General features: G+C 48.1%; 1 protein-coding gene across 1 annotated transcript in view; it reads right to left on the bottom strand.

Moving 5' to 3' along the window:
* The window catches only part of HOMER1 (homer scaffold protein 1), a 754,981-nt gene that overhangs the window by 106,518 nt on the left and 622,172 nt on the right, over nucleotides 1-26,291 (bottom strand). The gene's annotated exons all lie outside the window — the stretch shown is intronic.

Below are 26,291 nucleotides of genomic sequence, written 5' to 3'. Positions count from 1 at the left end.
AATATGGCTGACGTTTTCAGGTATTGGTTTGTCCTACTTACATATACAATCTCTGGGAATGGCAAACGTTTGTGGTTTGTGTCTGAAGGTTTTTTATTTTTGTGGGTGGGTTCAGTAGTATTTTTGAATGGGACAACAGAGACCATTTCACAGCACAATTTCCATAACTTGCTGCCTCTAGAAAGCAGTAGGTGGACAACTCGTACTCATACTATTCCTGTGAGTGATGGCTCCGACGCAGCTCCAACAAGCATCAATCACTGCGCTGTGCCTGTGAGAACACGGTGCTGTTTCTTTTCAGCTGCTTTCAAAGCTGTGGAGGCCCCTTTCCCCACCCAACCCGGAGGGCCACCTGCGAACCTGGCAGGCAGGCACGGACACTGGTAAAGCGGTCTCCCTCATGATAGAAGTGGACAAACAGATGTGGCCATGAAGCTGAGATGGTACAGACGCCGGTGGCACGAGTTGGGAGATCGAAACAGGGAGAACAGAACAATATTTCTGTTGGGTCGTCTACACCTAGCACTGTGGGCTCCTTCCCACACTGGTGTGGGGTCTTGTACCTACTACAGCGTGTTACCAGCCTATTCCTATGGTAGTGACTATCCACACCTAGCCTCGGCTGGATACATGCACCACTTTTAGTGGTAGGATAGTTACTACCTACACCTGTGAGAATCTCATATTCTTAGTACAGTGCGCACAGAGGTAGCAAATTCCCACACTTGGATTAGGTCAAATACCTCTACTATTAAGGACACAAGGCAGCAGCTTTCTTCCAACCTGGATTGGGTAGCATAAACCTACTACGCAGGCACCAAGGTAGCAAATTCCTGCACCTGCATTGGGCAGAATGCACTTAGTACTTTGGGGATTAAGGCGCCAGCTTCCCACACAAAGGTAACGTCACATACATCTACTATGGTGGTCACCAAGGCAGTGACTTCCCTTGGTTAAGTTGCATACACCTACTACTGAGGGCACTAAGATAGCAACTTCATACAACTGGATTAGGTTGCATACATCTAGTACTTTGGACATTAAGGTAGTCACTTTCCACACCAGGGTAAGGTCACACACACCAAACAGTACTGTGGGTACTAAGGTATCAACTTCCAACACCTGGGTTGGGTTTCAAATGCCTACTACTGTGTGCAACTAGCCTAATCCCTTTTGTTGTAAACTGTTTTATTGAATTTTTTCCAGGGTACAACTTATAAAACATTAAATGGCAGACTCCAAGACTCGTTGAGCGAGGAGAGACTGTGGCGGCTCCGCTGCAGGGGAAAATCGAGGAAGCTGAAAGCGCCTGACTGACCAGCATCACTCCGACGTGCGAGGCGCAAGGAAAGACCATCACAGGCACCACAGAAGCACTAAGCTGCTGACACCACCCCTGGTCCCGGTCAGCCTGCCGCACACTGAGCTGAGAGCAGAGCTGAGAGCAGAGCTGAGAGCAGAGCGGGGCCGAAGCGAAGCCGAGAGTGAGAACAGAGTAGTAGGATGGGATACCATTCACATCAAGCTCTGGCCGGAAAAGTGACAGGTCTGGCGGCAAACGTCTGGCCGGAAATTTGACAGGTCTAGTCTTAAGTTTGACAGGTCTGGCAGCAAACTCTGGCCTTAAATTTGACAGGTCTAGTCTTAAATTTGACAGGTCTGGCAGCAAACTCTGGCCTTAAATTTGACAGGTCTGGCAGCAACTTGCTGGCCTTAAATTTGACAGGCCTGGTCGCAGACTGCTGGCCGCAAACACTCTGGTTTTAAAATGGGTGACATGTAGGGTTAGTCCCAAAAGTGCAGGTTTGGCTGCAAAACATGGGGTAATTGTGTATGTGTTTAAAAAGTGCATAGAAAAAGTGTGTGCATGTAGTAGGGAAATGCCTGGGCATGTTTAAAACTGGGGGTTGCAGACAGTTGTTGGCTGAACAGCTGCGGAGCAGTCCTGAGTCCCCCAGCCCAGGGCCTGGGAGGAAGACTGTGGCATGTAGGTGTCAAAGTGGTAAAGGGTCCTCACAAACCTGCCTATGGTAATTCTCTCAAAAAAATAGGTTAATACAAACCCCTTATAAAATAATAAACCCCAGCAACCCCTGAGCTTTGAGATACGAAAAAAAGACAGGTGGCATGTTGAGCCAAAGCTTCCCATGAGACCCTGAAACAGGGTGCCAGCTGTTAGGATGTAATAAACACATCGCAAACCCCCTGGTCCCAAATTTGACATGCCTGGCAGGAAAATTGACAGGCTAGTCCCAAACTTGACAGGCCTGGCAGGAAAAACTCTGGCCTTTAAAATAAAAAAAATGACAAGTGATGGGGTTTAGGATTGGCTCTGGATCGGGGGCGTGGCCAACAGCATGGCTTGCTAGGACGTGCCTCTCTGGAGCTCCCGGCGAGCTGCCTCCAAATCCGTCTTTCTTTATAGCCCCACACCACCAGAACACTGAGAAGGAAGCAGTGTAACCGCTAGACTCCGCGGACACTACTTACATGCGGCTCACATGTCCGAAAACCAGCAAAAGCCGATTTTGTACCACCGCCTTGGAAGTCCTGCCGGCGACAAGATGGCGGCTGCGGTGACCGAGCATCGGCGGCGGCGCTGAAATCCAGCCGGCAGGTCCTGTGGCTTTCTACCACTGTTGGGGTCTGCTTGTGAGAGTCCTCGTGTAGCGCACCGCCGATAACAGGAACCCCGACGCGGGGGTCTGGACTCCTCAGCGACATTACGACCCTTACCAAGATAGCGACTGGAGCAGAGTCGCGCGGATAAGGCGAGCCCGGGGATCATCCCGCCACTGACCGGAGGTCTGAGAGGGGAGAGCGGGAGTGACACTTGGCGAAACCTGAGCGGTGGTGCGGACCTGGGAGGCTGCCCTCACTGAAACGCCGAGGCCCCCCCCCAACACCAGACACTTCACCAAGATGGCGGCCGGAGCCGCGAAACAGAGCTCGAGTGGGCTGCGATCCGGTCCCTGACCCAGCGCTCTGTGGCCCAACAGGCTTCACACTGCCACCCACCGGATGCTGTGATCTGACTTCCCGGGCCCTACATTGCCCCAGATTTGGCGGGAGGTCTCCCCGTGGTGGCCCCGCTGCTGTGCACCCAACTGGGAAGCCCTTGCCCCTCCGGAGGTAGCCCTTGGCACCGTCGGAGGCCCGGAACGTGGGGGATCTCTCTATTCTAGGCCCCCCGGTCCCCCGTGACGGAGCGGCGACCCTGGGTGGCGAAAGAGGCATTCGGCTCGGCGAGCATCTCCGAGACGTGGCCAACGTAGGAGAGCCGCCTGGGACGGACACTCAATAGCACGCACACACGAACCAAGCCCCACGGAGTGCGAAACGAAGAAGCACGTGGCCCCCGGGGACTGCGGTGGGGGAAGATCAGACTCCCAACTCCCGGGGGGGACTACGGAGACCGCTACCCCCCCCCCCCTCCCCCCCCCCCCAGCTGCAGCCAGTGTGTCAGGGTTGGGGAGAATCACAAGTTGCCCTGCGAGATCGACGTTACGGCACTGCCAGCCATGGGGAAGAAGGACACACTCCCCAAACCTCCTAAACAGGGACCCATGGACAATTTCGTCGTGCCGAAACAGTCGGCGGAGGTCCTCCCCGCCGCCTCTGGTGTGCGCTCCAACACTGACCTGCTAACGGGAGCCATCCAGGCGTCACGGACCGATATCCAGGAGTCCCGAGCGGCCCTAGAAGTCAAAATCGGCGAGGTGGGTTTTGAGGTGACACTGCTGAGGCAAGACTTACGAAACTTATCAGACAGGGTGACTACAACTGAGACACGGATAGGCGAAGCCGAGGATTCGATCTCCACCCTAAGAAAAGACATGGCCGAACTCAAGGCAAAGCCGCCGGAAGGTGCGAGACCTAGACCGGTCATTGCGCGTTTTCTCAACTTCGCGGACAGGGACCTGATCCTGCGAGAGGCTAGGAAACTGGGGGAGATCCGACTGGAAAACACGAACATTATGATATTCCCGGACTACAGCCAGGAGGTGCAGAAACAACGCCACTCCTTCGATGCAGTGAAGGCGAAACTCAGAGTAAATATCTCCTACATGCTCCTCTTCCCTGCGAAGCTCAAGGTAATCTACAAGGAAAAGTCAATCTTCTTTAATCATCCAGAGGATGCCTGGCAGTGACTGGAGGAACGCCCAATACTCCATAGCAGAGAGACCGTTGGACGCGAAATGATGGACAGGTCATTGCTGCAAGGGCCCCAGTGGGAACTACCAAAGACGCAGAGGATGAAGTCCCGAAGGGCAAAGAGACAAACCCCGGCGACACCTTACCGGGGACATGGCTCAGGAGGCACACGGAAAGGACGATCGGCCTCCACGAGAGGCAGTGCCGGGGCGGGGTCTAGATTCAACGGTCTACGAAGTCATGCTCGCTCAGAGGGAGACGACGAGGAAGAGCTTGAGAGCCGCACCTCTGGAGGAGAAGAAGAGGGGGGACATCACTCTGTCCACCCGTTGGTAGAGGCAATCCGAGACTTGGAACACGACACGTCGGGGCGGAACAGCGTTCCCGAAACAGACACTCAGGACTCCCACTCATGAACGATGGTGGAACTGGTTATTGAGATTGCAGCTCGTTGATGGGGAGCACACAAGTTGACACGCCCTCTTGTATTTACGTTTATTGTTCTTTTGGTTTTTGTTCTTGATCACACACCCTTTCCTACTTTGGAGGGGTGCGTTAGGACAGACTAAAGGGAGGGATGCACGGGAGGGCGACAGGCCTTCTCCTACGGACAGTTCTGTCTTGTGATGGGATGGGACTGGAAGGGGAGGGAGGTGAGGTGGGGTGAGGGGTAGGGGGGGTTTCACGTTAACTCAGGTTGGGGACCGGGAGGGAAGAGTTGGGGTGAGGGGGTAGCAGTCGGGAAGATGCAGTTGTACACTTTGATGCTTCACACCACATATCCACATCAGAGACCAACCTCATTAAAGTATCCCATTCTCGAATGGCAAGTACCTTAGCGACACCGCAAGTGGGTGACAGGGGAGTTAGCATCCTGACATGGAATGTGAACGGACTGGGCTCTAAAGTTAAAAGAGGTCTTGTGAACTCCTACCTTAAAAGATTAGACCCGGATATTACCCTACTGCAGGAAACCCATCTTAAAGGATCACACTGTGCCTTCATAGCCAGGGGCCACCATAGAGTTCTGGCTCATGCAGGCTACACGTCCGATTCCAGAGGGGTTGCTGTCATTATCAAAAAAACCTCCCCATTCTGCACCACACGCACCTGGATAGATCCACTGGGGACATATGCTAGAGTTCAAGGGACATGGAATAGACGTACATACACGATAATCTCGGTCTATGCACCGCCCAAGCTACAGGCACGCACGCTCAAAGCTCTCGCAAACATTCTCCTAGACACAGCTGACACTATCCAAGTCATGGGAAGTGATTTTAACGACATTATGGATATAGAACAGGACCGATCTGGGGCTGCAGGTAGAGGGGGGAACCGGACCACCCTGTCCCACCAGATTGCTAATATAGGACTCACAGATATTTGGAGATGGCTGCACCCTACTCAGATAGCCTACTCATACTACTCAGGGGCCCATAAGGTATTCTCGAGGTTAGACTACATATTTATGTCTAGACAGTACTTGAAGGTGGACGACACTGCAGAATATAAGGCCAGAGGTATATCTGACCATTCGCCATTGTTAGTAAAGGTGGGACACAACCGGGGCGCTATGGGAGACACTTGGCGCCTTGCGGCCTGGGACCTTCAAAATGCAACTATTCTGCGTGGCCTAAGAGCGGACATCAAGGTCTATGTTGCCGAAAACGAGGGAACAGTAGAGTCGAATGTCACCTTCTGGGAAGCCCTGAAACCTGTATTACGGGATAGAATACAAAGTATACTGGGTTAGGAACGACGTAAACTCCAAGCCGAGGTTACGGCCCTGGAACAGACTATCCTAGGTTTGGAGAGGGACTACCAGAGCCTGAATAATACTGAGACTCTTAGAAGATTGCTAGATGCCCAGAGACAATACAGAGAGCTGGTTACTAATGAGGCGAAAACTCAATCCCTTGCCACCCTTCACCGTCTTTACGAAGTGGGGGATAAGTCAGGCAAACTCCTAGAGTGGCTATGTAAGAAGGGGCGAGCGGCTAGATGGGTGAATAGCATCAGGAACGCAGACGGGATGCTTGTCAGCTCCGATGCGACAATAGCTGACACACACTACGAACTTTTCTACGCAGCCAGGGATCTGGGGACGTGTGAGGATGCTATACAGTACATGACACAGACAGACCTACCCACGCTGTCTCCTGAGGCTCTTCTGGTCTTGGAGGCGGACATTACAGTAGACGACATATCGGAAACTATAGCCAAACTGAGACCGGGTAAAACTCCAGGGCCAAATGGTTTCTTGGCAGAGTTTTTTAAGCGTACGGCGGACCTCTTGGCCCGCCATCTAAAGGGTCTCTTTACCGGGGCTAACCAGGAGGGGAGGCTCCCCCCAGACCTCTCCTTGGCTACGATCATCCCGATACACAAGGAGGGCAATCCACAAGAGGAATGTGCATCCTACCGCCCCATCTCCCTCCTTAACACGGAAGTGAAACTTTTAGCGACTATCTTGGCGCTCCGCCTGAAGTCAGTTATCCCGGACCTTATACATCTGGACCAATCAGGTTTTTTACCGGACAGAGCAACCAAACTAAATCTTAGGCGTACCCATAACTGGCTACAGGAAGTGAGGGGAAGGAGCGATCCACACTGGTTTCTCTCCCTTGACGCCGAAAAAGCCTTCGACGCGGTCCACTGGCCATTTCTCAACGCTGTGCTCCACAAATTTGGTTTTGGCCCTAAATTCCAGAGGTGGGTCCAGCTCCTCTACACTACACCAAGAGCTAGGGTGAGGGTGAATGGAAGGCTATCTTGTGAATTCCGGATCCAGAGGGGGACCCGTCAGGACTGCCCTCTATTTCCCCTCTTCTTTACACTTACCATTGAGGTACTTGCAGCCAGGATCCGACAAAATGAGGGCATCTCCGGTTTCAAAAGAATTGACACTGACCCCGCACAAGAAAAAATATCACTCTATGCGGATGATGTCCTTCCGTATATTACAAAACCAGAGACCACTGTCCCGGAGTTATTCCGGGAATTAGAACACTATGGTAGACAGGCAGGATACACCATAAATTGGCACAAATCTATCCTCTACGACCCTGGGGGACGGGACCGATGGGGAAGGCTACCAGAGCAACTATTGACGACTACCGAAGGCTTCCAGTATCTCAGGATATACATCACCTTAGATAAGACTATCGTTCCGAAAGAATCTGGAACGGATTATATTGAACTCGGTGGAGGATATGGACCGCTGGAAACAGCTCCCACTCACACTCCTAGGTCGAGCGGCCATGTAATAGATGATCATTCTACCTAAATTTCTCTATGCCCTACAAAACGAATATTACCTTTCTTTGGTTAGGCAAGCAACCTAGGGCGGCCCTGACTACGCTCCAAATACATCAATATAGTGGGGGATCTCCCTCCCTAACCTAGAGGCCTACTATTGGGCGGAACACATGGCACCGATTAATGATTGGCTGCAGGCCCCCCGGCGGATCACCCGACCTATGCCCTAGAGAGGCTTAAATTGTCGTAAAAAAAAACACTGTACTATCTCTACGGGGGCACTAGACGGGCACCGCTCCTCCCAGCAACTATCCTCACGCTAAATGTGTGGACCAAGGCTACAAGGCGCATGGGATGGGAGAAGAAGCCCACCCGGCAGACACCGTTATGGCACTGTCAGTGGTTAACAGAACTCAATAAGCTACGCGGCTTCCGAAGATGGGACGACATAGGTATTTCCACTATAGGGAATGTGATCGCCAAAGGGGAGCTGAAATCCTTTCAGGTCCTCAAGACCGACTTTGGGCTTCACCACTCACAGCTCTTCAAATACACACAGCTGCGACATGCGTGGCGGGCCCAGAACATCCTGCTAAACGATATCCCAGAATATGCGCCTTTGGAGGGACGGCTCCTCCAAGAGCGGATCCTAGGGAAGGCGGTCTCCCTCACTTACAAAACCTTAAATAACAATATGTTAGGTGACCTGGCGAAGCTTAGACGTACGTGGGAGGTGGAGGTGGGAGACATGGAGGACTGGGAGATAGTGTTAATGCATCCCCGGGAGGTGGCAATCAAATCAAGACTACGCCTTATTCAATTCAATGTGCTCCACAGAACCTATTACGACAGAATGCGACTCCATAGAATGGGGAAAGTAGAAGACTCACACTGTCTTAGATGCCGTCAGCACGACAGAGACTTTTATCACACCATCTGGGCATGCGACAAGATACAAACTTACTGGACGCACATGTTCATAGAACTGGGGAAGGTTTTGGAGGTCCCGCTCCAACGAGAACCCAAGCTGGCACTACTGGGTATGACTAATGAGGTAGACCTGCCGCGCCTACTCCTCACCTCCCTAGTTCTCGCACTAGTAGTAGCTAAAAGGGATATTGCAAAGTACTGGGGGTCACATGAGCCGCCAGGACTAGAGGAATGGAGAAGAGGGTTGGACCTTTATGTAGCGATTCTGAACAGCTGGCATACGGCGGGGTGTCAAAAACGCTACAAAACTACAACTCCCAGAACGCCCTGGGCTCTCGCAGTCCGGAACCGGCGAAGGGGGGAGTGGTATATAAGCGCCTCCCAGGAAGTGTGAGGTGCTTGTCAATCGTACCGGATTCCGAGCCTGAACCCGACCTCCCAAGTCGTTGATGTCAACCAGCTGAGACCGCGGACGCTTGCCTTCCCGCTATCTTGGACCCAGCCAGCTGAGACCGCGGACGCTTGCCTTCCCGCTATCTTGGACCCAGCCAGCTGAGACCGCGGACGCTTGCCTTCCCGCTATCTTGGACCCAGCCAGCTGAGACCGCGGACGCTTGCCTTCCCGCTATCCTGAGGAGGTAATACCTAGTCCAGCACGGCCGTGCTAAAACTATTTAAGTTTATTAGATTCCTTTTGCCCGTGATTGTTTATAAGCACCGGTGTACTTTTCCGGTCTATCAACCCCGTCTGGCAAGAAACTATTCGGCACTGAGAAGCTCTCTGAAGCACAGTGACGCCTTGCCTAATTCCGAACAACCGACCAGTCCTTTGGGTTCTGTGCTGTAACAGCCAGAGGAGCTTTGCTGGTGTTTCCGACCTTTCCACCAAAGAAACCGCATCGAACGCTGAGGGGCATCCAGTGAGTGTTTCCATAAGTACCCTTATACGAGTTTGTTTAACCTCATATTCCATGCAGAGTAACGGTGTCCTTTGTTTTCCTAGCTGCGCTGAGCCACGCTAGACCAGACCAAGAGGGTGCCCCAGAGACAGCATCTTCCTTACCCTGTACCCTTCCCTTTTCCCCCGGAGTGCTATCTATCTTTAGTGTGTCTACCACATTGGGAGGGGTGGCATTTAAGGGAATTGGGAGGTCTCTCTTCAGACTGTGGTCCCCGCGGGCAAGAAGAGACAAGTTAGTGGCACTCCGTACTTGTGGGGGTTCCTACCTGTCTGTTTCGTGACAGATTGACAAGCCCACAACAGTTGCCCAGCCCGGACCATGGATACCGGCGCAGTACTGGCCTCATTACTTGAAAGTTTTAACGCTCTACAGCAAGAGGTGCACGCCCCCAGAGCAGAAAACCAAGAGATGAAAAGAGACATGAACACCATGCGCAGAAAATTCGCAGGACTAGCGCGCAAAGGCCCTGGAGCAGGGTCCTACATTCGGGAGGCCACGCTCCCTCCACCTGGGCACCCAACACCCCCTCCCTCTTCCCCGAGTGTACCAGGAGGGGGGTTCTTTGCTTCCACCGCAGGTCCCTCGACCTCAACGGACCAAACCCCGACGGTCCATGTCATACAAAACCAGGACATCCCGCTAGCCCCTCCTGAACGGTTTTATGGGGATCCTGAGAAGTTCGAGACTTTCCTTAACCAGTGTAGGCTCCATTTCCTTTGTAAACCCACTGTGTTTAGGGACGATGCGACTAAAACCGCTTTTATGATGTCCTATATGGGTGGGAATGCGGCCAGCTGGACCATACCCCTGATGGAAAGAAACAATTCTGTGTTACACCAATTCTCCGACTTTTGTACAGCCTTGAGAAAACTGTTTGATCGCAAGTCCCACATGTTGACCTTGGATAAGGAACTGCTTACACTGCGACAAGGATCGCAGGACCTGTTATCCTATATCACTTCCTTCAATCGTCTCGTGGTTGAAACAGATTGGCCACAGGAAAAAAGAACCTCTTTGTTCTACCAAGGCCTAAGAGGAGAACTGAAAGACGTGCTTTCCCAAGTGGTCCAGCTACCAGCCACCTGTGAGGAGTTGATCGATCTTACGGTACAGTTGGACCATTGGGTGGTGGAAAGACGAGGGGATCGGAATAAGGGTGAGATAAGAGGTTGGTATCCCAAATCGAAAACCCTTACGGACGAAAACCCCAAGCCTACCGACGGAACCGAGCCGATGCAGATCGGGGGTATTCGAGGCCCCCTTACTACGGAAGAACGTGAACGTAGGAGGAAGTTGAAGCTATGTTTATACTGCGGCAAGAGTGGTCATTTCATAAGAGAGTGCAAAGCAAGGGCCCAACAACCAGACAGAAATCCGGCTCCGCGCAGAACCGCTGCTCTGGGACCGAAAGAGGCATCAGAAAACTGAAGAGTCCGAACCAGAATGAGATCACTGGGTTGGACGCAAGACACACACCGATCTCATTACTTGCTAATACGTTGATGCCAGCTGTGGCCCACCTCAACTTACCCGTATCGTTGTGGGTTACTGCAGAGGAAGCCACCAAGGTGGATGCCCTCTTGGATTCAGGGGCTACCGGTAACTATATGGATATCGAGTATGCACGCTCCTTGGGGATCGCATGGGAAAAGAAAGAGGAACCTGAGTATGTGAAAGCAGTGGACGGCTCCGCATTAACCTCTGGACCCTGAGTAAGGCATACTCTGCCTCTTCGAATGCACATCCAAACAGAACATACTGAGTACATCCAGTTTGACCTGATCGCTGCTCCGCAATTTCGTCTTATCCTCGGGTATGCCATGGCTGACCTTACATAACCCCACGGTAAGCTGGACGGCTCGCACGGTATCCCTGGACTCCGCTTATTGTAAGGAACATTGCAGTCATCCTCTCCCCTTCTCATCAGAGGCAAAGGAAGAAGAAACCTCCTGTGCACATTTCCTGGCCGCAGCATGCGCAACAGAACAAACGTGTAGCGCCACCACCCTGCCAGATGACTATGCGGAGTTCCGACCTCTGTTTAATAAACAGAAAGCCACTCGGTTGCCACCTCATCGGGTCTATGACTGCTGCATAGAACTACTACCTGGTGCGGCCATTCCTTGCAGTAGAGTCTATGCCCTCACGGAAAAAGAAAACATATACTTGAAAAACTACATAGACGACAACTTGGCCTCTTGTTTCATTCGTCACTCCACGTCCCCTGCTTCTTCGCCCCTGTTTTTCATTCCGAAGAAGGATTGTGCTGAACTAAGAACGTGTATTGACTACAGGGCCCTGAATAACATCACAGTGAAAAACAGGTACCCCCTTCCTTTGATCTCGGTGCTGATGGGCCAGTTACATGGGGCACGCTACTTCACGAAGCTGGATTTAAGAGGGGCCTACCATTTAGTCAGGGTCAAAAGAGGAGATGAATGGAAGACGGCCTTCCGGACTAAGTTCGGCCTTTTTGAGTACAGAGTCATGCCGTTTGGGCTTTGCAACGCCCCGGCAGCCTTCCAGTATTTTATGGACGAGGTGTTGAGAGGATTGCTAGATACCATCTGCATGGTTTATATCGACGATATCCTCGTCTACTCTCGTACTTTACAGGAACATGTAGAACACGTCAGAGAGGTCCTGGGTCGACTGCAACAGCATGACTTGTATGCCAAACTAGAGAAATGCCTCTTTCATACACAAGAAGTGTCCTTTCTGGGATACGTGATTAACGCTAACGGTTTTCAGATGGAGGATGGGAAGGTGGAAGCCATCACAAAATGGAAGACCCCTCAGTGTGTCAAATCCATACAAAGCTTTCTGGGATTTGCGAATTATTATCGGCGGTTCATCAAAGACTTCTCCAAGATAATCCATCCCTTGTCCAGACTGTTGAGAAAGAACGTTCCCTTTCACTGGGGTGAGGAAGCCGAACAGTCGTTCCGGTACTTAAAAGAAAGATTCACCCAGGCGCCGATTTTGCGACATCCTGATGCTCAACTCCCCTATATCCTGGAAACTGATGCGTCCCAATACGCTTTGGGAGGAGTCCTGTCTCAAAGACACCCTACGACAGGACAGATCCACCCAGTGGCGTTCTACTCGAAAAAACTTAGCCCTAGCGAACTCAATTACTCGATCACTGACAAAGAGCTATTGGCTATAAAGAGGGGCTGCGAAGAGTGGAGACATTACTTGTTGGGAGCCCGTCACCCTTTCGAAATCTACACGGACCATGGAAACCTACTGTTCCTCAGAACAGCCAAGGCGCTGACACCTCGACAGCTCCGCTGAACTCTTTTTCTCGTACTATGATTTTGTCATCAGGTACCGCCCAGGTCCACAAAATGGGAAGGCCAACGCTCTCTCCCGGAATCAGGACATCCAACCACAACAGACAGGTGAAGACGATGAGCCTCCATCCATCTTGCCCGAAAAAGCCTTTCCCGACCAAACGATAGCCATACTCACGACCTCTGATTTCCTCGAGGATCTCAAGGTTTCGGTGGCAGAGATTGACGACAAAACCTGGCTCCAAGAAGAACCCCAGTGGCGATCCGTGAAAGAAGGACTCCTGTACTATCGTCATGCCATGTATGTACCTGACCCAGGGTTGCAGATCCAAGTCCTGAACTGGACTCATGACTCCGTGTTAGGAGGCCACTGGGGTGTGTACAAAACCATCGCCACCATAGAACGCTCCTTCTGGTGGCCATCCGTGAGAGACGACACAAAGAAATACATCAGGAACTGTTCGGTGTGTGCCCAGGGTAAGGCACGACACAGTAGGCCGACGGGGCTCCTCCTTCCCATACCCATTCCACCTAAACCATGGCACACTGTCTCCATGGACTTCATAGTAGAAATGCCCTTGTGTCAAGGAAAAACAGTGATCCTGGTCGTAGTAGACCACTTGACCAAAATGGGCCATTTCGTACCGTTAACCAAGGTCCCAACATCAGCAGATCTGGCAATGGTGCTACTACAACATCTAGTCAGGGCCCATGGGGTACCGAGTGTCTTCATAACCGACAGGGGGGCGCAATTCACTTCTCGTTTCTGGAAGGCCCTCTGCGAGACTATGCATGTCGACGCTAGGCTCTCAACGAGTTACCAAACACAAACAGACGGCAAAACAGAACGTCTAAATCAGACGCTGGAGCAGTACCTGCGTTGTTTTTCCTTACAAAACTCTACAGATTGGGTCACGCCTCTTGTGGTTGGCTGAGTTCACTTAAAATAACTCTGACCATTCGACTCTGGGTTGTTCACTGTTCTTCTGCCTCTTGGGCTACCATCCTAACATCCTTCCCTTCGAATGGCCTGTTACCTCCAATCTTCCCAGCATTCAGGAACATCATGCTCACCTACAGGCGGTCAGACTCGATGCACAACGCCATTTATCCGATGCTCAAGAGTCACTGAAACGTTTCGCAGACAAGAAACGCAGTCCGAAACCAGAATACCAAGTGGGAGACAAGGTGTTGTTGTCAACCAGAAACATTAACCTGAAAGGTATCAACAAACTAAAGCCTAAATACATCGGCCCATATAGCGTGGTGGAAATCATCAATCCTGTAGCTCTGAGACTTGCTATCCCCCGCTCGTGGCACGTCCATCCTGTTTTCCATGTGTCTCTGCTCCAACCTTGTCCCTTAGACACTAGACTGCCCATCCATCCACCACCTGTGCTGGTGGAGGGCTTAGAGGAGTACGAAGTGCAGGAATTGTTGGATTCTAGAATACATCGGGGTAGGGTCCAATACCTAGTGAGTTGGAAGGGGTTCAGAGCCGAGGACAGGTCTTGGGAGCCGGAGCAGAATCTCCATTGCCCTGAGTTGTTGGCTCGTTACCATCAGGCCCATCCGGGCAAACCTGGTCGACCGCTGAGTCGGCAGTCCTTGAGAGGGGGCTCTGTAGCGATTCTGAACAGCAGGCATACGGCGGGGTGTCAAAAACGCTACAAAACTACAACTCCCAGAACGCCCTGAGCTCTCGCAGTCCGGAACCGGCGAAGGGGGGAGTGGTATATAAGCGCCTCCCAGGAAGTGTGAGGTGCTTGTCAATCGTACCGGATTCCGAGCCTGAACCCGACCTCCCACGTCGTTGATGTCAACCAGCTGAGACCGCGGACGCTTGCCTTCCCGCTATCTTGGACCCAGCCAGCTGAGACCGCGGATGCTTGCCTTCCCGCTATCTTGGACCCAGCCAGCTGAGACCGCGGATGCTTGCCTTCCCGCTATCTTGGACCCAGCCAGCTGAGACCGCGGACGCTTGCCTTCCCGCTATCCTGAGGAGGTAATAGCTAGTCTAGCACGGCCGTGCTAAAACTATTTAAGTTAATTAGATTCCTTTTGCCCGTGATTGTTTATAAGCACCGGTGTACTTTTCCGGTCTATCAACCCCGCCTGGCAAGAAACTATTCGGCACTGAGGAGCTCTCTGAAGCACAGTGACGCCTTGCCTAATTCCGAACAACCGACCAGTCCTTTGGGTTCTGTGCTGTAACAGCCAGAGGAGCTTCGCTGATGTTTCCGACCTTTCCACCAAAGAACTCGCATCGAACGCTGAGGGGCATCCAGTGAGTGTTTCCATAAGTACCCTTATATGAGTTTGTTTAACCTCATATTCTGTGCAGAGTAACGGTGTCCTTTGTTTTCCTAGCTGCGCTGAGCCACGCTAGACCAGACCAAGAGGGTGCCCCAGAGACAGCATCTTCCTTACCCTGTCCCCTTCCCTTTTCCCCCGGAGTGCTATCTATCTTCAGTGTGTCTACCACATTTGGAGGGGTGGCATTTAAGGGAATTGGGAGGTCTCTCTTCAGACTGTGGTCCCCGCGGGCAAGAAGACACAGGTTAGTGGCACTCCGTACTTGTGGGGGTTCCTACCTGTCTGTTTCGTGACACTTTACATGGCAGCCGAGAGAGTGACTTATGAGGCAAGGGGGTGCCCGAAAAATTTTCGAAGGGTCTGGACCAAATGGCGGCACTACGATGGGTTGGACGGGGGGTTGTGAGGGATGGGAACTCTGGGACTTGGCCATCCCATTGCAAGAGCACTGACAAGAGTACTTCGGATGGGAAGCAATATGATAATCACACCTTGTGTCCGTGGACACTGAATTTGAGATGTTTCGCACTGTGACAGAACTTTTTGGCTTTGAGGTGGGTGGGGGTGGGAGTAGAAGTGTATGTGCTGCTGATTTCACAACTGTATTGTTGAGTTCTGATAAAATGCAAATAAAAATATTTTTTTTTTTAAAAAGGATTTGCTCTGGATCCTGGTCCCGGGATCCAACCTTCCTAGGAGAAGGACCAAACAGCTTTAACACCTGCGCCCCATTATAAAAAAGTGACAAGAAGGTGTAGAGAGTTTTGCAATTGCCACCCAAGCACCGGTGACTAACCCTACGCTTCCCAAGATAGGCCATGAGTTTGAGTTTTGTTTTTTTTGCAGATAAATACTGACATTCTCAAAACACGTTCAAAACAAAACCATAGTTAACACCTTAGCAGCAATGGAACGTCCAGCTTCAGTGCTGGACGTTCCATTGCGCAGGTGCAGTTGGAACGTTCAACGGCCGACGGCAGCACTCCCGAGGTAGTGGTGCCGTCGGCCGCCGAACGTTCGAAGCACTTAAGGGGTTAAAGTAAAGGACCAATAAAAAAATAAACCACATATCGAGCAACTGTAACTTAACAGACTGTGAAAGGTTTAAAAATAACTGGCCCTTACTGTGCAGCTTATTTATTTCAGCTACTCTCTGTCTACTCTAGTACCTTACACAGCAAAGATCATGGATTTACCTATCTTACTTTATTTGGATACATTGCATCAAGAATATATAGCTATATAATTTAGCCAGTAAACATTCCCTTCTTCTTCCAGGGGCAAAATTTAGCCCAATATCTGAAAATCCACAATCCACATCTGAACGCAGTAGGAACCCTTTACAGATGACCACATGATTTTTCCACAAGTTGCCCTTTGCAGTGCTGTCTCTTGATTTCATCATCATAGAAGGTAGCAGCAGTGTTTGCATGAGTGTGATGGTGTGCCCTAAGCTAAAATGCCAGGATTCCTGTAAGTTACATATGTTTGATTGTGGATTTTATAGACTAACATGAGAGAAACAAATACTGTTTCTGAGAGTAAGTGCAGAATCTCACCCATCCAGCAAATGTACCATGATTTTCCAAATACCCTTTGCAAATAAAATGTGCGTTATTTATATTTTTCTTTCCCTGCTATGTTAATGCAGATCTTGCCAAAGCTCTGCAACCGATCTCGGTGTTTGTTGTTGCTGACAAAGAACCACGTGGAATTTGTGGATTTAAACATTTCAATCACCAAACTGCCCTTTGGACTTGATACTGAGCTGTAAACTAATGGCTTCTGTCTGAGGTATGGGCCTGGCTTTAAAATACATCTGAGTTGAACATACACATTCATATGGCCTGGTTAACGGATGCAAGGATATCACCAAAGATGGCCTTGCACATGTAAATCTGTGTACTTAAAGCCAGATGGGTGCTCTGGAGATGGGGGATTGCTGGAGGATGCCACTGGCTCCCATGTTTGTGGAAAGGGGCTTTTTTCTCATCCTAAGACACAAACTCGGGCTAACAACGAGAAAGGCTGAAAAGGGAGGAAAGAAACGGTAGGTAAATGGTGACACACAAAGAAAACAAACAGCGACAAAAAATCCCACAAGAGTGACACAAAGAGACAGGAAACGTGGGGTGTTGGAAGGAAGAGGCCTGGCAAGGAATCTTGGTGTTCACAACTCCAGTATTTAGCAGCACAAGAAGCGAGCTTCTAAGAAAATATTAAAATCTTGAGTTCTTGCATTTTTGTATACATTAGGCACTACATCTGCTCGTTTAATATTTGCCCACCAATATGTAGTACTTTTCAGGAGTAAATCTATGGAGATTTGCAGAGCGTCCCAAGGCAGAGACTACCTGGAAACTTTGGAATCACTTGAGTTTTGAATACTAGCAAACTTTTTTCCGACCCGTTTTTACCATGGAAATGATAAGAGGTTTACCCCTGCCAAGAGCAGAGATAAATCCCTCTCAGGGTTGGACCTGGAATATAATAACAGCAAATGTGGTTTATCTTGTAGTTTACTAGGTTTTGCCACTTGAAAAATATATCATGTGTGGCAAAAAAATATATAAAACGTGCCACTGCACAAAATCGATGCCATTTTCTTTTGCACAGTTTTGCATAATGTGGAAGTTTGCATAGTTCAAAGAGTAAATTATTCACAGATGTTACTCGGGCGTACTCCTGTAAACTAGAGACTGCTGATGGTTTTCAAGCGCACTACTTGAAACTTTTGTGTATTCCCAAAACATAAATCTTAATCCATGCGAGATCGTCCTAAACATGCAGGGTCAGATTTCCGATGTTTTCCCGCGTTGCTGCCACCGCAGTTCACTATACCCTTGGCCTTACATGGGGTAGTACAGTCATGAAGGTGTGCTTTGTTTATGTTGTGTCTGTAACCTAATACACCCCAGTTAGCGCCCTTCGCGTGCGTGTGGTGCATGAATCTCAATATTTCAGATTGCCATGTGACTTTGGCGAGTGATAAATTCAACAGAATGGCCTGTGAAAATGAAAAATACGGTTTCTGCGAGGGAGCGCCGTAAGAAAAGTAGATTTTTGATTTTACCCATACTTTTTCCATGTTTTTAATTAAAGAAAAAAAAATTTGTGAAAGGAGCATCGTCATACAACCAACACAAAATATATTATAAAGTAACATAAAAAGAATCAAATCGAAGGAACAGCTGTGTAAGGTACTAGACAGAGAGTAGCTGAGATAAATAAGCTGCACAATAAGGGCCAGTTATTTTTAAACCTTTCACAGTCTGTTAAGTTACAGTTGCTCGATATGTGGTTTATTTTTTTATTGGTCTTTTACTTTAACTATGGTTTTGTTTTGAACGTGTTTTGAGAATGTCAGTATTTATCTGCAAAAAAAAAAAAAAACTCAAACTCATGGCCTATCTTGGGAAGCGTAGGGTTAGTCACCAGTGCTTGGGTGGCAATCGCAAAACTCTCTACACCTTCTTGTCACTTTTTTATAATGGGGCTCAGGTGTTAAAGCGGTTTGGTCCTTCTCCTAGGAAGGTGGGATCCCGGGACCAGGATCCAGAGCCAATCCTAAACCCCATCACCTGTCATTTTTTTTTTTTAAAGGCCAGAGTTTTTCCTGCCAAGCCTGTCAAGTTTGGGACTAGCCTGTCAATGTTCCTGCCAGGCCTGTCAAATTTGGGACCAGGGGTTTTGCGATGTGTTTATTACATCCTAACAGCTGGCACCCTGTTTCAGGATCTCATGGGAAGCTTTGGCTCAACATGCCACCTGTCTTTTTCGCATCTCAAAGCTCAGGGGTTGCTGGGGTTTACTATTTTATAAGGGGTTTGTATTAACCTATTTTTTTGAGAGAATTACCATAGGCAGGTTTGTGAGGACCCTTTACCACTTTGACACCTACATGCCACAGTCTTCCTCCCAGACCCTCAGCTCCGCAGCTGTTCAGCCAACAACTGTCTGCAACCCCCAGTTTTAAACATGCCCAGGCATTTCCCTACTACATGCACACACTTTTTCTATGCACTTTTTAAACACATACACAATTACCCCATGTTTTGCAGCCAAACCTGTCACTTTTGGGACTAACCCTACATGTCAACCATTTTAAAACCAGAGTGTTTGAGGCCAGCAGTCTGCGACCAGGCCTGTCAAATTTAAGGCCAGCAAGTTGCTGCCAGAACTGTCAAATTTAAGGCCAGAGTTTGCTACCAGACCTGCCAAATTTAAGACTAGACCTGTCAAATTTAAGGCCAGAGTTTGCTGCCAGACCTGTCACTTTTCCGGCCAGAGCTTGATGTGAATGGTATCCCATCCTACTACTGACCAGCTGAGAACGCCGCAGAGCGCCGAGAGCAACCGACTGCCACTGACCCGCAGGGGGCCGGACCCCGGGGCGGCTTGGCCGCCGGGCAGTTTCATTACAGCGGGAGTCGCTGGGCGGTCTTGGGTCCGGTGGGAGCCGCCGTGTCCCTCGCGGCATCTAGTCGGCCCCCCCTCCAAGGGGCCAGAACCGCTCGGTCAAGGTGAGCGGGGTTGGGGCAGCTAATTGTCCCGAGGTGCGGCGAGGGAGCTGCGGGGCGTTTCCTCCGTGCCCGGACACAGTGGGGGCAACTCCCGAGGCTGGTGCCGCAGTCCAATCCCTGGAGGGCTAGGGGGGGCGTCGGTCATCCCTGGGCAAGGCGGGGGAGCGGCGGGCCCGTTCCCTCAGCAGGCCAACGTAGGCGAGCACTCTTTTTCACGGCAAGAGCCGCCAGGCGGAACAGGGTGCTGCCGGAGCAACGCCGGAGCAGCCAAACACTATTTGGAGAGGTGAGGAGCAGTAAACCATTACTCTTAGCCCTCACAGTTCTTGGGATAAATTCAATCTCGATCAGAGCTGCTGACCTTTCTCTGTGGCGGCGAGGAGCCGCTGGGCATCTCCTCACCGTGGCCGGTCCAGCAGGGCATTTACCTCACCGCCAGAGTCGCCAAGCGGGGTTGGGAGCGGCAGGCACTGTCAGATACCTCTAGGGGTAGCCGGGTCCTTACCACAACAGCATTACCCACAGAAATTGTATCTATCAGTAACTGGAGGAAGTGAGAGGTCTAAGGCTAGGAGCGAGAGCTTTTGAAAGTCGTCTGAGGTCCTTCCCTCTTCTATCGGCAATCAAACCTATTGCCGAGCGAAAAAGATACACTCACTCGGTCTATCGCAGTATCGCATACAAAAAGGTGAGATCACGTACAATATTCATGAAAAGATTAGGAACTGACCAAGCGATAAGGAGGAGTGCCGGAAAAATGGTCCGTCCTCTTAACACCAAACCTCTTACCGGAATAACTAAATACTTTTCAAAACAGACTACTAAGGACCCTGAGCAACTTCAAACTAACCGAACAAAAGAAGAAGAAGAAGAAAAAAAGGTAAACGCGGAGATTATTAGCAGAATAGAACAAGAAGTACCAGAGCAAACTACTCAAATAAAAGAAGAAGAAAAAAAAGAAAAACCGGAGGTGTTCAACAGTACAAGGCAAGAAGAATCATTAAACAATCAAACCTCGGTGCAATCAAATACTAAAACCTTAACTACAAAACCAGAAAAAGCAGATGATCAACAAAACCAGGAACATTTTGAATTTGATATCACTTGCCCCGACATAAATTTCAAAGATCTGGTGTTTAACATGGCACACCATAAGGAAAAATCCAAAATACAGAACAGTACCCCATTAAAACAGTTAGATTCTGAGGAATCTCTCTCACAAGCCCAGGATTTCCTTACGTTAAAATCCATTGATCCTACCAGCGAACAAACTTCAGTATCTAAAGCCCTGGTGACACTGGAAAGAATCTTAGAATCAGTTCTCTCTCATTTAGGGAACATCTTGGAAAATACAGACCAGATGTTAGACACCCAAATAGGAATGTTAAAACATCTGGTAGAGAAAAAAAGGAACAAACAACAATCAAAATTACCACAAGATGGGGAAGGTGATATACGACCAATAGGGGGCAAATTGGCCACTACACAAGCGCTAACCCTAACAACAGCAGACTCTTCATCAAAGGCCGACACGGCTTCTCAAACTGGTCGATGTAAACAGAAAAATAAAATGAAAAGAACAAATATAATCAAACCTATTCACTACGAAATCTCTTTAAGGATCCAAAAGAGTTCAATACAATAGCGCAGACCATAGTATACTACCCACTCTTTAACAGAAAAAAGACAAAAAGCTAATTAAAAGGGCCAAATACAACAAAACAAAAAACGATAGAAACCTCAACAACTATGTCACCAGTTCCCTCTCCGCATCGAGCAACAGTAAAAACAAGGAGAACAAATGTTAACTGTCGCAAGCAGGCAAAGAAAAGAAAAAACAGAAGGCCCGAAAAACAAGATTCCCAGAATCGCCACCACTTAACCAAATGATCTCAGAAAATAAGGACGATCAAACATGTAACAACATGGCGGAACAAAGCTTTCAACCCTCAACCTCTAAGACGCAAGTGGCACTTTCCCTACCTTTAAATCCCATCACCCCAAGTTTTGTACCTAGGAATGTAGATCGAGAACTAAGGACACAAAAGGAAAGCCAACAACAAACCCCATCGATGAGGAACGTGTCTATTCAATCACAGATAAACCTCACTTGCAGAGTGGAAATTATAGATCTTTACCCCTCAGGCGAAGACCCCTTAAATCGTGAAAGAATAACAAATCTGCTCCAAAGGATACAATCTCTACAGGCGCTAGCAACAAATGATATCAAACTAGTAATTTTCCCAGATAAAAACAAAACGACATCAGCAATTGCAGAATTCTGGTCGCTAGTTATTCCAGCAATTATACTCAAAGAAAAAGAGACCCTTCATAAATACGGATTTGACGTGGCCCCAGCAAAAGGGGTTATAGGTCCGACATCAGATTCCCATATAACCCAACAACACCATCCAGTAGCAACCCAGCGCAGCAACAACAACCGGTCAAATCCTTACAAAGAATACATTTTAGTCTCAATTACTAACAGAATAAGGCGAAGCTGGACCAAAAATAGTCTGACTCAGGAAAAAATACCCACAGATAACTCATGGGCATGGATCGCAGAGAACCTAAATAACAACAAACTGGGACCTGAAATCCAGCGCCCTTTCTAGCCACGGTCTAACCATCTATTCCTAGAACATTGCAGGGAAAACCCAAGAAAAACTAGCAACAATCCCCCACGATCGTCCAGGGATAGTGGCTTTACAAGAAACCTGGGCAATTACAAACTTCAACTTCCCTGACTATTTCGTGTACGATACTCCAGCAGAACCGGTCAAGCATGGGCACGCAAAAGGAGAGATTGCAATTCTTCTTTCCGAAGATTTTTATTGGGACCACGAGATCATACCTACACATTCTAAGTATTTTCATTGTTTAAAGATCAAAGTAAGGACCGACAGGACCAAAAGCTTGAACAAAATGCTTATCTTTAACATCTACATTCCCCCCGGGAACAAAAATGGACGCATTATCCCTAAACATATTTGAGGACATCGAAAAGGTGGTGGAAGAACAGAATTTCCCACTAACATTCCTAACAGGAGACTTAAACAGATACATTTATAATGATCTATTAGAAAAACAGGAGTCAGGAGAAAAAAATGAGGCCCAGGCAATACCCGTTCCACAATTTCCCTTAGGAAGCAAATCCAACAAGAGAGGGAAAATCATGTTATCATCACTCGCTTCCCTCAATGGAGTACTACTAAACGGCAACATCGAAGGTGATATTCCAGCTTCCTTCACAAGAAAAGGAGGTCTCAATGCATCAATCCTTGATTATATGATCTGCAGTCCAGGCCTCTTTGGTTTAGCCCATTAACTTAATATAAAGTTTGAGAAAGGAAGTTTTCTTCAATTAACAACTGGTCTAAAATTGAAACAAACATCTCCAGTACATATAATGGAATTGCACAGAACAGCGTTGATAAATCCAGTCCAAGGCCGGGTAGCATGGAATTCCAGATCTTTCGAAAAAATCAGTCTAACAATTGAGAACTCAAATTTACTAGCAACTAACCACAATATAAATCCAATAACAAACTTTGAGGTAGTGGCCAAGAGTCTTGTCCAACTATTACAGGAAAGTGGAAAACGAAGAATGACAAAAACACAAAGTAAAAAAAGATGGATTACAGATCCCAAGGCAACAGAATTAAACAAATTATTTAGGGCACAATTTCTGCACTTCTCCGATACCAGAAAACTGGAAATTAAACTAAAAAAAATATTGCACAAGACAAAAATTAAAAGAAAAACAAAAGCTACAGGATAAAAAATGGATAGACTCACAGATAGCAGCGAAAAGACAGGACAAACGTGCCTATTGGATCATAATAGCGCAAGAAACGGGAACCAAAAAACCGCTAAAACCAAACTCTGTACCACCTTCAGTATGGGAAACATACATAACCAATCTTTACAAAACAAACCAGATCTGCAATTGCGACACAGTAAGGCAAGACAATACAGGACAGGAAAAAGGCATACACATCGAGGCCCCATCACCATCTCTAATAGAATATTACATAAAAAAGGCAAGACCTTTGGCTGCAATGGGTCCAGACCAAAATCCTATATTGGTCCTAAAGAACAATACAAAGGAGTGGAGTAAGCTTTTAGCACGCCTGTTTAATCACATAATCAGAACAGGGAAAACTCCAAGGTCCTGGAAGGGAAGTATTCTCATTCCAATTCATAAGAAAGGCTCCAGACTGCTCCCCGGTAATTACCGCCAGATTGCTCTCCTGGATGCAACAGGGAAGAGTTTTGCAGCCGCTGTCCTAGACCACCTAAAAGACTGGGCATTCTCAACCGGTTCCATTCCACTCTATCAAGCTGGATTCAGATCCAAACACTCGGTCACAGATAATATTGCAGTACTCCAAACAATACTAGAAAAATATGTGATCAAAACATCTCAGGTAGTATATGCAGTATTTGTAGACTTTACCACTGGCTTCGATAGGGTTGACCGAGACAAGCTTTGGACCAAACTCCAGAAAATGGGAATCCCACAAAACCTTCTTCATCTAATAACATCACTCTACTCTGGGATATGGTGCCAAGTCCAAATGGGGAGGGAGAAGGGTCTTACCGCCCCAATATCAACTCAAAATGGCCTGTGTCCAGGGTGTCTCTTAGCTCACTTATTGTGTTCTTTATATTTCAGTAACCTACCGGAAAATCTTAACCAGGTCAATAACTTTCCGCTGAAGATTGCCACTACTAAAATCCATTGTTTGATGTATGCAGACGATGTAGTAATCCTAGACTTGACCCCATTTGGCCTCCAAAGAAATCTGTTGGCACTTACCAGATACACTGAAGAAAATTATTTAATTCCAAATGTCACCAAAACAAACATTTTACCATTCACAAGAAAGAAGACCTATTACAAATATAATTGGCTATTAGGGGGAAAACCATTGGAAATTGTAAAAGAATACATATATCTCGGGAGAACTTTCACTCATTCTTTGCACAATCAGCCTCAATTGCAAAAAATGGGTCAAAATGTAGATGTCCATTCAGGGGCCCTGCAAAGACTTTATTCATCCACTGGTCTAAGACACTTCTCTTCCTTGCTCCAGGTTTATAGTTCAAAAATCCCAGCCGTTTTATCATACGCAATAGAACATATTCCAACAAAAGAATGGAAACAAATTGACATCAAAGAAGGGAAAATCCTGTGGAAATTAACCAGGATGCCGCAAGCAGTTCCGGTTCAAGCTCTTAGATTAGAACTATAGTTAGTCAGCTCCTAGGCCAGAGGGATCACAAACATAATTAGATGGGGTATAACCTGGCTCATGCTGATAAAGGAACCCTAAGAGCACTGTTAAAAATAGAGACACTTGAGCAAGACTCTCAGAAGTATGTATTCGGTAAAAACCTAAGCACCGCCTTCAAACTAACATCAGTTTCCTTAGAAATGTTAAAATCTTGGTCACCGGCACAACTGAAACTTTGCTTGAAGCACCTAACCCCAAGGCTAAGCATGGAACTTGACATTCAACACTGCTCCAGGCTCTCAACGTACAAGCAGTACGCGGACACAATAGTTTTTAAAAAACGCAACCATATATCTTTTTTAACTTAAATCACGGAGTTTGGAGAAGCATTATACAAGTACGGCTCTGGATCTTACCCCTGAAATCACACACTTCCAAGTGGTCATCAAAAGAAGGAGGGACTAATCTCTGCGACTTATGCAAAGTTGGAGTGCAAGACCTAGAACACGTTCTGTTCGTTTGCCCACATGAAACTGTTGAAGCAGCCAGTAACAGATACATTACTCCGATCAAAACAAAATGTAATATAAATTCGGTCCAGAAGTTGATTTCCCTCTCCCAAGCTCCACCCAATGAATTTGTGTGTATTAACATGTATAACTTTTTAAAGTCTTTTTTAAAATTATATTAATGCGATAACTTTATCAGCAAAAACTGTACATTTTATTGTGTAAAAATGTGTTGTTCTCGTAAGAGAACTGAATCAAATAAATTATTTCATTTCATTTAATTGAATGTCACTGTGTTATACTTTCTCAATTTACATATGCATCACATATTATTACACCTGTCATTCCTCCATGAGTGTTAAATATCAAACCAACTTTACTTGAACATTTCAGAAGCCTATAATGCCCTCTAAGCTATTGGGTGCTGTGGGGTATCTCGTGGTGTGTCTGTGGTTATGTAACGGTTCTGTAAATGGGGTCTGTGGGGGGAGAGGGAGTCATCTGTCCCATCCGCTTGCTTTTTCTTTTCTGGTACTCTTGAGTAACTAGACCACCCATAAGGTAACAACTCGCCAAACATGGACTGAGTCTCCGACATCTTCTACTATGAATTACCAACCTATCCCTAAGGCGGCAACTTCTTCCACCTACATCGAGCTTCACATAGAATAAGGAAGGGCTCTCGACTTGATCCTATGGGAGTTAACTAATCCTACGGGAGCTCTGATCTTAACCCACCACTGCTTTATTCTTTGCACCATAACCTGACCTAAGACAGTAGCACAATGTAGGCTGACACACTAGACTCCCCCTCAAGAACCATGCCCCATGCCTATACAGCATGGGATAGAGCAACAACCCACATAGGCTGGAAGGGTTCGGTCACTCTTAAGACGCCCCTGTGAGAGGGAAACAGGCTGAAGGAGGCGAGCAAGCTACACCTGCTGGAACTTGTTCTGTAGGTCTACTGTCAGGGCATAATAGAGAATAAGACCATCAAAACCTTTGAAAACCTACAGGAAGTAAACGAGATGTCACTCTATATACAAATGAACTCAACTTAAACATGCCTTAAAACTCAGAGGTTATGGACTGGGCA

This window comes from Lissotriton vulgaris, chromosome 3_1 (genome assembly GCF_964263255.1).
Source record: "Lissotriton vulgaris chromosome 3_1, aLisVul1.2, whole genome shotgun sequence".
In the NCBI taxonomy this organism is placed as follows: Eukaryota; Metazoa; Chordata; class Amphibia; order Caudata; family Salamandridae; genus Lissotriton; species Lissotriton vulgaris.
This window is presented reverse-complemented; position numbering and strand designations above follow the sequence as displayed.